The following is an 18766-nucleotide window of genomic DNA, read 5'->3' on the forward strand; positions in this document are numbered from 1 at the left end:
ATACCACTGCATCTGCAGGAAGGAGAGTGCATTTGATATTCATCTTTCAAAGCATATACCTCAGGACACTATTCCTCAAGAGAAATAGTAAAATTTTTTACTATCCAGCATGAATTGGCTGTAATACAGCAAGAAAAATCCCTATAGTGTCTTAGCATTTTGGCTTGGAATCTGAAAATGATTGAACATTACCAGCTATAGTGGGAAATGGTATGTGGAAGAAATTTCAATACTTTTCCCTAATAATCCCCTACCATGATCAGAGCCAAACTTTTTTAGGTGAATTTGCATCAAATAGTACCAGGCCTTGCAAAGCAACAAATGCAAACCTTGCCAATGAATCTTCATCTTCTTATGGTAAATATTTGTTCTCCCCCTGACTAAAATAATAAAAATCTGTGGGTCCTACATATTCACACACCAGAGTGAAATATATTCAGTATAGGCCACCAGATGTTGTTATGGGAGTAAAAGGAGAGAAAGCAAATAACTGCGAAGCACTTAAGTGAACACACATCTAGAAATGAGAAAAGACATAATCACTCTAGACTTTCAGGCAAGCAAGACTGTCCTGGCCTCAAGAAATGGGTTTTGTGAAATTGCATTAATTTTCCCACTCCTTTAAATCTTCAATATATCACATGTAAATAGTAATTGTCTATTCTGCCCTTGTCAAATGACAAATACTTTTTAACTTTGGCCATTTCCCTAGAAAAATATCCATTTCACAAGTTTTTCACCCTCCTCATATTAATTAACATAGGCCAGATGAAATCAGAACTCATATTCTGAAGTTGTTCTAAAGGCTATTCTCTGTCCTTTCCAAATCTGGAGGTTTTCTGTGCCTAGTCTGTTCAGCTATATCAGTTTGAGTAATAGAACAAGCTTTATAGGTGAGAGCTTTTAACACTTTACTGGACCGATATTGTTGTCTTAGCAAACTCAATTTCACTTAATCTGAGCAAAACATTAACCTGGCCTTACAATGTTCAGTTTGCCCAGTTTAGGTTCTAGTTCAGCCTTGAATGAGACTCTGGCTCATTTGGTTTTCATAGGGCTTCTGCCTTACTAATCAGAACTTATTTTTAACTCATTTTGCTGCCTTTTTCATCTGTCTTTTGGAGGTGGAAATGCAGACAGAGCAGTGGTGTGATAGTTGGAAGGACTGAGGTTTCTATTCCTAGCTTTTGCCACTGACTTTGTCTGAAATTCTCTTATTCAGGAGTATACTATTCCAATTTATGCATCATACTCTATAAAATGAGAATACACATCTGTCATATGTTTTGAGGTCTTTGAGTAAAAGCTGTTCTGAATGTTTGATTCAGGGGATCACAGTTTCTGATGCCAGTATAATAGTACAGTTTTATTTCTTTAGGAAAAAGAAGCAGCATCAGTAGTTCACCATTCTGCATTGAAAAGGCAGCCTCTAATGTAATAATTTTAAATTAATATGTTCTTCAACATATATATAAGTAATAATTGTTTAATGGGAGCAGTGACTTAAAATGAATTGCTAGTAGGTTTACTGGTCATTAGATGCCTTAAGGAAATAAGTAGTTATATTAATAAAGTGTTTGTGGGACTGTTTTAGCAGGTGCTAAATTTCTGTGCTATTGATCTTGTTCAAAATACAGTTAATAAAACATAAATATTGTTCTCATATAATGAATGCAATATCCAAGACAGACTCACAAGTTCCAAGTGAGATGTTACTCTGCTTAATGGTACACATCTTATGTTTTCTCACTCTCATGGAAACGGCTTACTGCTATAGTTGCTGCATTAATCCATAATCCAATAAAGGGGATTTACTTGAGGGATTGAAGGCAGAGAGAAGAAAAAAAATGTCTCTATAGTGCCCTATGGGCAACAGTTAATCTAAAAATAAGGTGGGGCTCTTGAATGGCTCTGTGTTTGCCTTTCTCAGTGTTTGAGACATACACATTAAAGTTTCATGGTATTCTGTAAAAACCTTACCAAAATGCTTGATTTTTCTGAGAGGAGATTTAGGACTTTCCTCTCTTCTTTTGAATATGGGATGTGCCTTACCTGTATCTGTAAGATGGCCCATTCATGTGTTATTTAAAAATGTTGCTCAGTTCCTGTGTCTGAAATTAATTTCATAGAACAGCCAAGAAGACATTCTAATTTTTCAATGCTTGAAAATTTCTCATGCTAGAATTATCATTTAATGAACTAGTGCTTTACTCCAATTTCCAGTGTACAGTTTAGAAAATAATAATGATTTTGAACTCTTACAAGATATAAAAACCTGGGAATCATTTGGTGCTCACACATATCTTCCTGTGGGTCAAAATAATTGGAAGGAAGTTTTGAAATTCTGAACAGGATTAAGAGTGTGTGTATGAATTAGAGGGCTAAATTTTGGTTTTGCCACCTGCCATCATGTGATGCAACCAAAGCCTTGAGCTGTCTACAAAATACTCGAGCCCGTGGGCTGCAAATAGAAGCCTGCAGACATCACCAGAGTGCAACCCACAAAGCCTTGGCTGCCTGGGACTGGAAATGTGCAAAAACTGTCCGGAATGTCCAGGAGATCTTGAAGCAAGTTGAGGAGATGTGGAAAAAATGGCTCTAGCAAGTTTTTCTCAGTTGACTTCGTGTTGTAGGTAGTAGTGAGGGGCAGGGGCAGCTTGGCACATCCCTGGGTTACACACAGCAGCCAGTGTGCTGATCGGTGCCCTGGTCTCCAGCTCCTCATTCCTCTTAGCTGCCAGTGGACTAGTTCTAAAAATAGTACATGTTGCAGATGCTCCTGTTACCACTGCATGAAGGAACAGGATCTTCTGCTTTGTGTGGGTAGAATTACAGTCCCTGAAGATGAGCAAAAGCAGAGCTGCAGGAACCTGCTCTTGGTGGACACTGGTGTCTGGAGCACCTGAACCTGCTTCTGGTGCTTGTCAGCTGCTTTATGTATCTTTATGTATCGTTTCTTCAGGGTTTGCAGCTCTTTGAAAACTGTCATGCTAATTTAAACAGCAGGCAGCAGGAGGGTCTAGCATTCAATATGCCATTTGATGGGATTGGCTTTTTCTCCCTTTATTTCAAGTTTGGGAATTGATATAAAGTACATCCAGATTTTAGGAAGGAAATAATAATCAGATTGTAAGAACAGAATTCTTCTAGCAAAGACAGTCTTTTTTTTTAAACAAAATTGGTCAGTTTAAAGTCAGTTTCAATTTTTACCTTTTATGCTTTGCAGTTGAAGTGGTGCTTACTGGGGGAGAGTAATGTATCCCATTTAAGTTTTAATTTTTTTGTTTGTTCATTCTGACTGCTGCTATTTTATAAAGTTAGGCAGAATGTTTTGTTAGCAAACAAATGAGAAGTATAAAGCAAGCAGCCCTTCCTTTTCTAATAAATGCTTCCATTATTCTTTCTTAGTAGTTAGAATGTTATGTTATGGGCCAAACCTGAGTTGATAACTAAGCTAGAAATGATTAAATAAAGTCTTGACTGGGGGAAATGGATAAACTTACTGATAAAATTCTTATTTTAAAAGGTGCCTTGTGTCTTCTTCAGAGCTGCCTATTTTTAGTTTAGACTTACTGGCTTTGCTAACACTTAGAGTAACACTTTCTTTAAATTTTTTTCTTCTTTTTTTAGTTATTTTTGGTGAAATTGGAGTTTAGTGTTATACTGACAATATTTTATGTTGAACTATTGTTAGTTGTTGGTGTGGACTATGAAGAATTGAGTTTTAACCAGTTAGGATGATACATGTAATTTTCCTGTTTAAATACTAATATAATGAAAATATTTAGATGGCCAGAGAACTGAAAGATCTTGTAGGATGGCTTAACAATACTGCACATGAATCTGGATGCTGGCGCAGATTTATCCGTTAATCTGAATATCTCCATTTACTAGAGTATGATACAAAATGCTGGGTGTCTGTATGCAAGTTACCGAGAACCTGAGACATCTTTTCAGTGAGAGTAGTTTCAAGATTGTCTCAATAACTGCCTGTCTGTCCTGTATCTTGTGGCAATTCATTCCTAAAGTAGTGAAGACCTGGATCAGCTGAGTTTACATATGTGAGAAATTATGTATATATTTTTTTTCTGTTTTGGTTTGGCTTTTTGTTGTTGTTGGGGATTTTGTGGTGGTTTTTTTTTTTTTTTTTTGTTTTGTTTTGTTTTGTTTTGTTTTGTTTTTTCTCATGTGTTTATATAAATGGACCAACTGCTTCCAAGGAGTCCACCGGATTCTGGGTGTACAATAGAATGACAGGTAGGCTGCTGTAGACCAAAGTGCTTATTCTATTTGTGTCTCTCATTATTTTTTCATCTCATACTTCTGTACGAATACAGCAAAAATGTTAGTTGCCTTTGGTAGAAACTCTTATCCAATACCACGCTGAGGAATTTCTTGATTTATCTTGTTTATCTTGTTATCTTGATTTATCAGTGATGTTATAGTTGCTAGAAAGCGAAAGTCATTCTGGCAAAATTTATTCTGGCTGTTGGTACAAGGCAAATAAACAGAATATCTAATTTTCCATACCTGGTCCTAAAATTAGATCGTTCAAAGAGTTTGAAAGACCTTAGGGACTTTTAGGAGTTGCTTTGACACACACCGCTCTTTAATCTTATGAAAACTAAACCAAGCAGAAAATAAAATTGCAAACCCTCCTTAGTATCAGGGACTGATTGCTATATTTTTCAGCTGTTTCAGTAGAACACTTGGCACCTTACCTCTTTTGGCATTGCAGATTCCCATTGCTGTAAATTTAGCAGCCTTTCTGCATATATCTACATCTGTGTTGCTCTGTGAGTTTTCTTTGTAAATCCTGGTCTGAAAAGAGGCATGGAGAGTACTGCCTTAGAGCAATAACCAAGGATAAGTTTATCTAACTTTATGTTAATTTAATAGCTTGTAAGCCATTAAAGGACTGATGTACAAGGTCAGTAATAAACATTTCCCTATGCAGTAGTTTCTCTTTAGTCTGAGAGAAGATAATGTTGATTATCTGTACCACGAGAGGTGAGCTTGTATCTCTGAAACCATGATTGAAAAAATGCCTTGCTGTTTGTGTTTGCTCTTTCTTCCAATTGCAAAACAGAATTATTGTGTGAGTAGCTTGATTCATTGTGTTGGGACCATTCAGGATTATCATTAATTACTCATGGGAACTATTGCATCCTGAGAAGTTGGGTATTCCAATATTTATAAAAAACTAAAGGAAAAATGAAAATCCTTTACTAACAAGATATCCTTGGGAGTAGTTTCAGACAGATTCTGGGAGAATGAGCCCTTGATGGGACCAAAAGATCAATATTAAATAGTCCATTAATGGCCTAGTAATGTTTTGTATTTCTTGGTGTGAGGTTGTATAAAATTTCTTCTTTGTCCCTCAGATTAAAGAGGCACCTCAGGGGTGCTGTTGAGTCTTTCTTATAGAAAACTGGGAGAGCACATGAATTAACGGATAGGCTGGTTTTTTGCTTAATGTTTCCACCAAAGCCATCCTAATTGCATCCACATTGTAAGCCTACACAGGCATTCATAGATCTGTTAAATCATCTCAATCTTTCAAACAGGACAAGCTTAATTCATTGCACTACCACTTTATGATTGTCTATGTAGACAGATAAAAATGCACGAATAATTTTCATCTTTCACAGTGACCATAGATTACATTTTTGTACCTTTGTAAACTAGAATTTTTTCTCCCTGTAGCTTTGTATGTGTACTATGGCACCCATTTGGTTTCTTCATGTTACTGCTAAATTGCTGAAATAATTTGTTCCTTGTCCAGCACTTGCTGACTTTTGTTCAGTTTGTTTAGTAGAACCGAATGTATATAACCATGAAGAATAAATTCAGATTGCACTGAAAATGTCCTCTAAGTTTTGATTTGAAAGTTTAAAGGCTGCACAGATTGAACTGATGACCTAATTGGGATTTAGAATTCATATTGCTGTATATAAAATTAGAAAAGAGCCTATCAACATTCCTACTCTGTTCTCTGTTACCAGCTCTGATTGTTAGCATCTGCTTCGATCCAAAATTTCACTCATCACACAGGAGCTATACATCAGTCTCATTTCCTCCTTCACTATGAAAAGGAATAGGCAGTACCAATAACTCAAAGATTTAGCTCTGAATCCAAGGTCATCTTGACAGAAAACCTAAAGCATTTTGTTCACTTCCTCTTTGGATGTCTAACTTTACTGTTGAGAATATAATTTTGGCATACCATGAAGATTTTGCGTTATGTATGAACTGGGAGACAGAAGATCTCAGAAATATGCAGCTGAGATTCTATGCCTGTGGCAGTGTGGTAAGGATACTCTTTTGTTTTGTCCACAAAGTGTTGCACTCAAAAATGCAGGTATTGGTCAGAGTTCTTAGCAAGATTTTTAGCTTCCTTGACTCCACATAGGCAAACTTTTTATTGCCAAATTTCCTGTGTCAACTGTGATGTTATTAATAGAGGAGTACACTAGAGGGGCTCCACTTCATCCATGTTCTGGTTTATCATCCATCTACCTTAAGCTTTGCAGTAGTTACCTGTAGTATCTATTACTTTTGAATATGAAAAATAAAGCACACTTTAAATATTGCATAATAATGTTCTCTTCTGTCATAGGCCCATAGTGAAGTAAGTCAACAAGATACAATGTGCTGAACTGATGAGGGAAAAAAGCCACCTTTATCTTTTGAAGATATTTAGGAAATCAGTCTTCTGAAGGGACTCCTCTGTTTTGCCTCTTCAGCTTGGAATAGCATTATTTATATTTACAGAGAGTTGTGATTAGAACACAGTTAAAATGAGTTTATTTTCTGTTTCCGGAAGCTACAATGGCTGTGAAGTCTGCAGCATTTCCTCCTTTATCTCCACTAGAGAGCACTACCAGCTGTGCTGCTGAGGCCTCTCCTCATTATTTAGTGAAATGCTGTTTGGGATGTGACAGTCTGTCCTGGATAAAATGTCACTAGAAAATGTATTAACTTCCTGTTATCTTCTCACATGTGCTCATTAAGAGAAAATAGGGGCAGAAGGGACTTTGGACTTCTTCAAGACAAAAATCTAGACAGCATCTCTCAGACCCATAGAATCATTGAGGTTGGAAAAGATCTCCAAGATCAAGTCCAACCATTAATCCAGCACTGCCTTATTCAGCACTAAACCTTGTCCCCAAATGTCACATCCATGCACATTTTGAACATTTCCACAGATGGCGATTCCACCACTTCCCTGAGTAGCTTATTCCAATGCCTGACCACCCTTTCAGGGAAGACATTTATCCTAATACCCAATCTAAACCTCCCCTGTTGCAACTTGAGGCCAGTTTCTTTTCATCTATTGCTTGTTACTTGGCAGAAGAGACTGACCCCACTTTACAGGTACCTGAAAGGAGGTTGTAGCAGAAAACAATGAGTTCCCTACTGAGCCTCCTTTCCTCCTGGTTAAATAAGCCTAGCTCCCTCAGCCACTTCTCAGAGGACTTGTGTTCCAGGCTCTTCCCTGGCTCCATTGCCCTTCTCTGGACCTGCTCCAGCCCCTCAATGTCCTTCTTGTAGTGAGGGGCCCAAAACTGAACACAGGACTCAAGGTGGGCCCTCACCTGTGCTGAATAGAGGGGGACAATCACTGCCCTGGTCCTGCTGGCCACACTATTGCTGATCCAGGCCAGGATGGCATTGGCCTTCTTGGCCACCTGAGCACACACTGGCTCGTGTTCAGCTGCTGTTGACCAGCACCTCCAGTTCCTTTTCTGCTAGGCAGCTCTTCAGCCACTCTCTTACCTGAGCCTGTAGTGCTGCTTGAGACTGTTGTGACCCAAAGGAATGTTTTGATCTTTTTTTAAGCTGCCACTGAAGGAAAGTCCATGTTTTTCATAGCCAGTTTCTTCTGTCACTTTGCGATCTACAGACTTGCCCTACCTTTTTGCCCCCTTTTTCTCAGTGTCACCTTTCTTTAAACTCTGTTCCGTTTTTAGCTCTCTACTTGCTGTAGACAGGACAAATAGTAATTAGTTTTTTTCCTCCATACACACATGCTTTTTGCTTTTGAAAGAGTGGTGTTTTCCTTTCCTCACTCTTGTCATCGAAGCCAGAGTGGTTCTGTAGCATTGCCAATGGTGATGGATGTGAGCACCCAGTGAGACAGCTGCATCCAAAGCCATTACCAGTGGCAGTTCATGGCTCTGCTGGGTGATACAATGCTCTGAGGGTAACTTGCATCTTGCCAAAGAGGGACCAGGATGCCAGGAGGGCCATGCATGGCTGAGGTGTCTCTTTATCCATACTGTAGGGATTGGGTACCAGGGTTGAGGAGATGAAAGCAGCAGGGGGCAGGTGTCTGTGTCCTCAGGGTGTGCTGTGAAAAGAGTCTTGCTGAACCTTGCCAGTTTTCCTATGCTGTGCTAGATGCAGTCACACATACACACACACACACAAAACCAAACCAAACCAAAAAAAAAAAAAAAAAAAAAAAAAGGAAGGAAAATACTCACTGCTTCTAACTAAAGTCCATTTTTTCAGTCTTCTTTTGTAAGCTGCCATTCCAAGGGTCTGGCCATTGTTGTTCCCTATATTCATAGATAATGTGTAGAATGCTGAAGTGTTTCTGTTGGCTGATTTGTGAAGGTGTGGTCAAAGGGAGAAACATTGATAGGATTTAATTTTTTTTTTTTTTTTTTTTTTTTTTTTTTAGTTTGCAGTGCTTCATCTATTGTTGAAAGCAGCATTATGGAGAAACTGATTTTTACACTTGTGGATTCAGTACCTTTTTGTGCTTGGATTACTTGCTTCTTTACACTTGTTCAGACAGTGTAGCTTCAGACAAAACTGAACTAACCTAGAGAAGATCACAAATGATGGACTATTTTAATGTGCAGAAGTCTGGCCTCTGTTTCATAGAGCACAGAATTACTTCTGTGTGCTTGTTCAGTCGGCTTGGTGTATTGCAGCAGGCAGCCTCTGGTTTGCTGACAGAACCTGGTTTGCAGGAATGGTAACTCCTGGCAGGTTCTCAGTCCTGAGTGGAGGGCAGGGATTTAAAATCGTGTATGGCTACAGCTCCTCCCAGTGGCAGGTCCTGCTCTGCTTCTGCTTGCTGCTACGGCAGTCCTGAGAAACACCACCCCAGAGCATTTTTGCAGAGGTGGGAAGGGTCTTTTTGTGTCTGGTAGAAGCTATAATAAGGAACGGGCTGAGTATTTATAGCAGCCTGCTGGACAGAAAAACTGCCAGAAACATAAATGTGGTCCCCCGTGCAGCATGGCTTATGCTGCCTCGATAGAGGTTTTAGAAACGGTGTGTCTGCACAAAGGACAGAACTGCTGCTGTTGTTTTATACATGAAATCACCTTCATTTTTCCTGCAGAAAACATGAGATTCATATTCTATGCACATAGTTAACTCTCATCATCTGGCATCATGATTGCTGCAGTGTCCTTTTAACAGGCCTTTACAAATGCAGTTTTGCTCTTGCTGTATCAGTCTCGGACTATTGCTGCATGCTGAATTATATTCTTGTACAACAAGCCATTTCAAAAGTGTTTGGGCAATGCTTCCAGGAGGCAGTGGAGGAGATAGCATGACTGTTGGCACAAACTGTGTTTGGCTCTGTGCCTGTCCATATTGAAATATTTTCTGTGCTGTTTTTGTATATATAAAACATGTGTGTTCACACAATGTGAATACATAACACTTTATTGTTTAAAACTGGGAAGGATTTTTGAAAATCACTAGATTCCTTTCTATTTCTAATTGCACATGCATTTACATTTATTGAATTCTGTTTCAGTTCTTCTTACAGCATTCCCTTTCTCTTGCATCCTTAATTGGTAAGCTTTTATATACATCAATGGACTAGCACTGCAAAGTGCAGACTTTCCACCAGGTCCTTGGAGGTTTTCGAGCCTTGACTGGCCAAAATCCTGTACAACTTGACCTGAATTCTGTATTGAACTATCATTTAAATAGAAGGTTGGATTAGAGACCTCTTGAGAATCCCTTAAGTCTAAACTAGTCTATTTTTTTTTTTCTTTTTTCTGAGGAGGTTGAATATCTGGCTCTCTAGTCAGTAGTAGGGGCCAGAGCTTCAGTGATGATGGACTAATGTAAGGGAGAGTCAAAGAGCAGCAAATCAACTGCTATTGACACCTATCAGTGTAACTGAGCACCAAACAAATATATCAGAAATACCCTGTGTTTCCCTGTCTCTCTGCTTTGGGTGGAGTGCTGGGATGTGCTTCAGTTTGCTTGCACAGCTGCAGAAGGAAAAGGCTTCTGGCCATGGGTTGTTCCTAGTGGCCTCATCTCTGTGTCTTCACATCCATTACATCCAAAAAATACTGCTTATACTTTTTTACTTTACTTTTTTCTTATGGCTTTTCCCTCTTTTGGCAATCAACTGTAAATCATTAGAACATTGAATACAGTTCATTTGGTAAGATTTTTAAAAGGTCTGTCAATCTTCTGTTGTAAAAGCAAGTGGTGACTTTTTTATAAGAAAGTTGAGATTGAAATTTTTGCTGATTAGATGGTATTGACTGTTGTCATTAGAAAGGCTCAACTTTGATTATTAGGAGATGGAACAGAAGAACACTGAGGAGACAGTAGGCTGTCTAAAAAATATTACTAAGTATTCCTGCAACACTTTTCCTTTTACATGCAAATTAAAACATTTTTCTGTAAGGTGGTATGTATATGTTAATGTATAGCTCTACAGTGTGGTACAGTTGACACGCCACCACCTCACCCCTCCCCCCCATCCTCCTTTCAGTTTCATAGAGTCATAAGGCAATTTTTTTCATGGTGCATAAGACAATTTAGATTAGAAGGGACTTTGGAGGTCAGCTAGTCCAGACCCCCACTCAAAGCAGGACCAGCTTAGATAAAGTTGCTCAGTGCTGCTATCTAGGATAAGTTTTTAAATGCCTCCAAGGCCAGGTATTCCACAGATTCTCTAGAAAGCCTGCTTCAATATTTGGCTATAGTGTTAAGACTTTTTTTCAGCACACATAGTCAAAATTTCTGTTCTTGGAACTTGCATTTGTAGCCTTCGTGCTGTCACTATCTGTCTCTGAGAAGAGTCTGCCAGAGAGGCTCTCTGCAGGGTAGATTGTCAGTTATGCAGAGTAAAAATATCTTTGTTACTTTTCTATCACAGTAAAAGGCCCATAACACCTGAAGGTACTTGAAAATATTTCTAGTCTATTCGTTTTATGACTTGAAAATTAATACGTTGGACCTAGAAGCTTATAAATTTGAGCACTGATACAGTATAAGCAGCTCTGTCTGGTATAAATTAGTGTAGGAAGATGCTTGTCTTCACAGGAGTTGTAGCTTTCAGAAGGAAATGTATTTGGCATTTTTGATATCTGGAGAGAAGTTTGTCTTCAGTGGAGCCAAGGGTGGAGTAGGGTACAATTATGGGTAAATACTCTTTGTTCTCTCTACTGTTAAAACTAGTCTTTTATATTTTGGAATCTATGCAAGCTCTTATTTGATCTATGCTACCTAATATGAAGCAGGTTGAGCTCCAAAACTTTGAATTTTGGTCCCACAGGAGATCTAAGCTGTGGAAGGGAGTACAGACACCTCCCATCCTTTCCTTCAATGCCAGCCAGCAGTGCCTAGACTGGCAAAGCTCTTAGCTGCCTTCCTGGAAGACACTGGAGTCATTAGCCCTTGGAAGTTAATGAATGAGCTTTTTAAAGGGAGCTGCTCTTGATGGGTTTGGCCAAGGGTCACACTCACTTTGGGAATACCATCCCCTTCTGGCAGCCTCCATGCTTTCATGTGTCCATCAAGACTGACCCTTGTTTGGACCTTTTGTGTGCTTATGTTATTTGGTTTGTGAATTGTGTTCATTGTTAACTTTGTCAACAATAATACTTTGCAGTAAAAGGAAGGTAACTTAAAACAATGCTTTAATTATTTCCAAAAGAGTTTTCATAAAAATCAATTTTTGATGATTTTACATGTTTAAGTAAAAAGGTGCAAAGGTGAAGTTGCCCAGCAAGTTGCCAGTTGTCTCTGGTTTAACTTGACAAGTAGTTTTCTTCTACAAACCTAATAACTTAATTCCCTAATATTTTCTTCACTCAGTATTCTCAGTAAAAAAGTAATGTTTTTTGTTTTTGTTTTTTTTTTTTTTTTTTTTAAATAGAATCTTCTGGGATAGTCCTTTTGTTGATGATTAAGTAGTTGTAGTAAGTGCTGATTAATCAATGTTGTGGTTGGGTTTTTGTTAATTTTTTTTTTTTATATCCCCTTTGGAACTCCATTTAAAAATATTTTAATCTTTTTGTGTAATGTTTTCAATCGTTCAAATCTTGAGCTAGATGCATTTTGAATAATTAAATTAAATTGTACTTTCACTAAACTATTATGCACAGAAAGATCTGAGTGTTTTTTGCAAATTAATTAGATACCAATGGCAAATTGAATTTAGAATTCTGTTCTTTACCACTTCAAACAATACAAATTAGTAACTTCATGTACTTTTTTCCTTTTTACTTTGGGAATGTACAAGTACATTTCCAGGAGGGTTCTTCATACATATTACTCCACTTTGTTCCAGAGCTGAACATCATGCAAAATATTCTTCAGCTGTCAAAGTCTTTTTGCAAGAGAACACTGCAGCTAGTGGTTTAAAATTATAGCCAGCCCTTTGTTTTTAATACTTGTGAAGAACGTGCTGCTGCTTGTGGTCTTTTTCCTTAAATGGCCTCTGGGAGGGTGACTTGCCTCCAGTGAGATAAAGCTGAAGAGCATCTGTGTTGCCCTGACACAAAACAGCCTGGCTGTTTTGATGGTGGCCACTGCTGTCTGCTTGCAGGGATGGCAAAAGAAGAACTTTTCCAGGATAGCTCAAAGACTAAGCTCATCCTGGGACTGCCTCCTGGAATGGTCTTAATTGAGTGAGAGAGCTAATGATACAATAGAACACCTCTGTCTGTGTTGTGGACTGAGCTGCTTATGAAGTAGTTCCTCAACTGCTGCAACTTACAGCCAGGCATTTTCAAGGTAAACAAGTGCCAATTTAGTTTGGGTCAGAAAGTCACTTTTATAATTCAGTTTCAGTTGCACTAAATATATGAATATATAATAACATACTTAAAGTTGTCTCTTAAACTGAAGTTGTGAAGTATATGCTGATTTGCCTGCTACTGGAGGATGATGAAATATTTAGCTGAATATAAACTTCAATAGAAAATGATTCTTATGGGAAAAATTTAAGGGAAATGCTTCCTTAAATTTGTGTGAACTTTTGAACTGTAGGAAATGCTAAAATAAAAATAAAAACTTCCAGTTAAAAACTGTGAGCAGGATGGTTTGACATAGTTATGGGCCTCATTTATACCTAGAGGTGATTATACAATGTTTTCTGCTCCTCAGTGTCCCAGTATTTTGGCTAATGGGTTCAATATGTGACTCATTTACATTGCACACAAATTGCAAACTTTGCATTAAAAGTTTGAGTAGAAAGAACTAAGGCTAGGAATATAAACTTAGTGGGGAAGCTGAAAGAATATACCTTTCAGATTCCATGGAAAGTGCCTAAAAAAATTCAGCTTATCTGACATGCTTCAAAGATTCTGCTACTTAGCTAGAGAGACTAATGTTCAGTGTCTTTCATTGCAGAATGCTGAATGGTTTGTGTTGGAAGGGGCCTTAAAATTATCTAGTTTTGACTTCCCCTGCTATGGGCAGGAAACCTTCCACTAGACCAAGTTGCTCAGAGCCTCATCCACCCTCACCTTCACCACTTCCAGGGATGGGGCATCTGCAGGTTCTCTAAGTAGCCTGTGCCATTACCTCACAACACTTAAAGTAAAGAGTTTTTCCTAATATCTAATCTTAATGCATTCCTTTTCAGTTTAGAACCAGTGTTCCTTGTCTTATCTCTACATGCCCTCATAAAAAATCCCTGTCCAGCTTTCTTGTAGGCCCCCTTTAGGTGCTGGAAGGATGCAATAAGGCCTCCTCAGAGCCCTCCTTTTTTCCAGGCTGAGCAACCTCAGCTCTCTCAGCCTGTCCTGACAGGAGAGGTGCTTCACCCCTCTGATCATCTTTCTAGATCTCTGCTGACCCTGTTCTAATAGGGTCACAATTCTGCAGAATCCCCTCCCTTGCCCTGCAGTCCACGCTGCTTCTGATGCAGCCTTAGAATACAGTTTTCTGGGTTGCCAAGTGCACATTGATGAGTCATGTTGAGCTTCTCCTCAACTAACATCCCCAAGTCTTTCTAATCAGGGCTGCTCTCAATCTGTTCTCTGCCCAGCCTGTATTGGTGCTTGGGGTTGCCTTCACCCAGGTGCAGGACCTTGCACTTGGCGTTGTTGAACTTCATGAGGTTCAGGTGGCCCCACTTCTCAAGCCTGCCCAGATTCCTCTGGAGTGGCAAAGTGTTGATCACACCACACAGGTTGGTGTTGTCAGTGAACTTGGTGAGGGAGCATTCAGTACCACTGTCCAGATCACCAACAAAGCTGTCGAACAGTGCTGGTCCCAATTTCAGCCCCTTATCACTGGTCTACACTTAGATGTTGAGCTGTTGACCACAACTTTTTGAGTGTGACCATCCAGACAATTCCTTGCCCACTGAGCAGTCCACCTCTCAAATCAATTTTTATCCAGTTTTGAGACAAGGATGTTATGCTTTGCACCTGTCCCTGCCCTCCCTTTAATCCTGACCCACATCTTGATCAACTCCTCATCCATCCACAGGCAGACGTCCATGCGCTTCAGCTGGCCACTAACATAGAGGGCAGCACCCCTCCTTGTCTACTCCGCCTGTCCTTCCTTAAGAGCCTGTATCCTTCCATTCCAGCACTCCAGTCGTGGGAGCTATCCCACCACATCTACATGGTGCCAATAAGATCACAGTGACCTCTTTTTTGTATTCCCCACGCTGCCTGCGTTTGACTAGAGGCATTTCAGTTGGGCCCACCATGAAGCCAACTGAATGGCTGAAGTGGCTGGAATTGCCTTGTGGTGCCCTTCAGGTGCTCTCTGACTGACTTGTGATCCCGCTTCAGGCTCTGGACTTCTTTTGCTAGCACTGACATCAAAATGGTATGAGTGGGATAAATTGAAGTTCCTCGCCCCCAGCACTGTTGGTTTAAAGCCCTCTTCCCTGGCTTGGTGAGGCTATGACTGGAGACACGCTTCCCCTTCTCTGACAGATGGACCACATCAGCCCTTGGTAGAACCAGGTTTCTCAAAGCAAGTCCCATGGTCCAGGTAGCTGAGCCCCTGGCGGTGGTACCGGTCCAGGAACTATTTTGTGATTTTCCAGATTCAACTGGCTCTTTCAAAACCATTTGACTGGGAGGATTGATTATAAAAATCTACCTGTGCTCCAGAGTTCCTGTCACTCTCAGGGCTCTATAATCCTTCATACTCCTCACATGCTCCTGGTTGTATCACTGGTGTTCATGTGAAACAACATCAGCAGATAATAGCATTTATGTGTTTTGACAAAGTCATGCCTAGCTAATGAATCAGAAGTTTAATATTTTTGTAAAACTGAAACACTGAAGATAGATTGATTGGAAGGCTCCAAGACACACCAGTTAAAAACTCCAAGAAAACATGTGAGAGAAGGTTTCCTGGTGTCTTGTTGATTTCTGTTTTAGTCACTGAGAAATGCAATATTTGTGCCCAGATTGTAACTAATTTTTCTCATGCCAGTTTGAAAGCTTAATGCCTAAGAGTTTTGGAATTACTTGAAATTTTTCTGTTGTGGAATGCATGAGACACAGGTTGTACTAGCTATCCTGAAGAGTGAATGCAGCAAATCATAACAATATTGCAGCTGTGATGGGATAGAAGAGTGAGAGTAAAACCAGGCTTGTTGTACAGTGAAGGGCAGGAGAGGAAAGAAGAGTAATATCCTTTATTAGACCAGCTAACAGAAAGGGAGGGAGTGGAATTTTCTAGTGTATGAATTCTTAGGTATAAATGGAAAATGGTAAATTGGTTACACTGATTAATTAACTAAAGCATTTAGTTTACTTGAAGTTGATTTAGTTAAGTTATGGCAGAGAAAAGAAACAGTATGAGCAAACTGTGACTTCACCTTGACTGTGTCCTTTAGCACTCTATTTACATTGCAGCAACAAATGAAATGGAATGAGTTTTGGTTTGAATGGAGACCATGCAAATGAATGACAATTGACTCTTTTTATGTCCCTAAAGGTCTTGGTGTCATTGTCACCTTCTCACCCACTGCCAACTAACTAAAAGAGGTAAAAAGCGAGTCCCCAAACAATGAAGAATAAACCAAGCAATAAAATATCAGCTGGTCTAACAAGATCCAGTGCTATCCTGTAGGTTTTATGTTCTTCAGCATCACATTTAAGAAACTGAACTGGGAATGGGTTGCCTGGGATGCATTGTACGAAGTATATCCCAGCACTGTGTCTTGATCTTGCTCTAGGGAGAAAGTAGTTCCTGAAGTTTGAAAACCAATTAGTCACATATTCTAAAGATGACTTGTAAATTTGATATTCTGGGACCAAAGATTTTCAGAACTGTAGAGAAATTCAATACTTTGGCTTAATTATAAGAATACAAACTGTTAAAACGCATGTAATCAGATGTGGATTTTGCAAGGGTGCTTATTCTCAGTTCTCTTCTTCCCCTGATGGTGGGTCCAGTTACTGCTCTAATGCAATGGCAACTGTGGACAATTAAATGCCTGGAGTGCTTTCAATAGCACATCAGATCACATCCAGCTCAAGCATCCTCTGAGCCGAGTTTGGAATGTTTATTGCTGTGGCTTCACAGTTTTTGAATGTTCTTCTCCCTGACAAGCTGTCTTCAGCACGTCAAACCCCTTAACAACTATTTCTCCTATTCTTTGGTCACAGGAAAAGGAAGAAAAGCTACAGCTAGTGTTAGCTGTCTTTTTCTTGTCCTGCCTTCAAGAAGAATCGTATCCTTCCTTTCCTATCAGCTCTTTTATATTATATTAAGTAAATAACTTAGTCTTTAATTTCCTTACTTTACCCAAGTGCCCTAAACATAATAAGCATTAGTCCAGGTTTTTTGACAAGGAAGTGAGGAACAGAGCAACAAGTGATTTCATCAATGTGGTATATGACATCCATGGATTTGGTTGTGTTTGATTTCCTGTGGTAAACCTGCTGTCCCAAACAGCAATGTCCCCAACCTCCTCCCCGGCTGTATTCTACCCTCCATGTCACCATCCCCTCTGTGTTGTGTGATGAAGTCATGTGCAGCACAGCACGCTGATCTAGATTGGCCATTTTATGAATTGTGGCCTTCTTTTTTCCTTGTGTTTTTTATCCAAATGCAACTTTTCTTATTTTTCTCTGTCTGACTAAATGAACAATCATACCTCTGTATTCCCCTCTGTATGGAAGGGCAAGAGCGAAGAGTTTGAAACAAGGAATCAATGACTCTGTAACCTGGCATAAGCAACAAAGCTTCTAAGGTTAAAACTAGTGTTAGGCTACAGTTTTTAATCACTTTAAAGTAGGCAGCGATTGTGAAATAAATTCTGCTGATCAGCTTCTGACTTTTGACTTCTAGAAGTTTTGGAGCATCTGTGCAGTGATCTAGATTTCAGAACTGTTGCAGGATAAAATTAATTATCTCAATAGCATCTAAAACGCTTGTGCAATCTACACAGATTCTTGTTCCAGCACAAGGCCAAGGGTGACATGGGGATGGAAACACTTGAGAGGGGAATGAAGTATGTTTTTGAAGCTAGTGTAAGTGGTTCTGCTGCCACTGCCTGTCAGCCTGCAGCAACCTCCGGAGAACGTCCCTGCCATGAGCTCTGACTCTGGGCTGCTCTAGTTCAGTAAAATTCAAGATGTGACTGTAGTGGAAGTTAATGCCCCTGTGCTGGTGTGTGTTTAGCTCCAGTCATTAGGGATGGAGATTTCTTCAGTTTTGTGTTCTGGCACACATAAGGCTTGTACTGAAGCATCTGTCCTGCTCTTGTAGCTTGTGTTGTCTAGGTTATGCTCATGCATGATAATACCTTAATTTTTCCGTGTAGAAAATAGATGGCATGGCATACAGAGGTAGGGAGGAGCTAATTGTCCTTTTTCTTGGGTTCTGTGAATAAATTGATACATGCATTTGATAGTTTAGGAGAGATTAACTATTTCCTCAGACCTTTTTGAATCACTCTCTGCTTTTGGCATAGATGAAAGCAGTAGAAGGTATATTAAGAGATTCAGTATGTATGTAACAGTCATAAATACAGAATGACCTTGTAGGTTGTTCCTTGCTACTCAACCTCAGTTTAAGAGGGGGTATACTATGTATTTTTGTGAAAAAATTCTGCACTGCATCTAAATATATGCAGATTTGTTTGTTAGGAGGAGGCTGATGAAAGAGTGTAATTTCTGTTTATCTTGATTTGATTGTACTTTGTGTTTTTATCTATTTCATTTTTAGAGATGAAGTTAATTTAGTTCATTTTGTTAAAATGTGGAGTATTATCCAGGAAATACAGTTTGCAAAAAGCCCACTTTCTCTGACTGATGGCTTTGAATTACCTTAACTTTCTTTTTAGCTGGAAGACACAGTTCCCTTTCTAGGATTACCAGATTTATGATCTCATATGAAAAAAGTGAACAGGCAAAGTGCTTTTTTCCCTCTTGCATCAACATCTGTTAATGTTTTCTGTTGTTACATGTGGCCCCCTTCTGCTACTGAGAAAGCTGACAAGGGCATAGAACATAATTGTGTTGTGATGAACTTGAATCATAAAGTAAAAGTAGTTTTTTAAACC

The 18766-nt window shown here is 39.2% G+C and overlaps 1 protein-coding gene across 3 annotated transcripts in view; it reads left to right on the plus strand.

Annotated features, from left to right (window-relative positions):
• Nucleotides 1-18766, plus strand: part of FBXW7 (F-box and WD repeat domain containing 7) — a 176940-nt gene that overhangs the window by 18488 nt on the left and 139686 nt on the right. Inside the window, exon 1 of one of the 3 annotated variants that reach the window (XM_068187283.1) lies at nt 12876-13014. The exons of the other annotated variants lie outside the window; for them this stretch is intronic. The gene's annotated coding sequence lies outside the window, so the exon portion shown is untranslated. Of the gene's footprint in view, nt 1-12875; nt 13015-18766 lie in introns of those variants that run through there. 3 annotated transcript variants of the gene reach the window in all.

The sequence above is a fragment of the Anomalospiza imberbis genome, chromosome 4 (assembly GCF_031753505.1).
Source record: "Anomalospiza imberbis isolate Cuckoo-Finch-1a 21T00152 chromosome 4, ASM3175350v1, whole genome shotgun sequence".
NCBI classification, from domain to species: Eukaryota; Metazoa; Chordata; class Aves; order Passeriformes; family Viduidae; genus Anomalospiza; species Anomalospiza imberbis.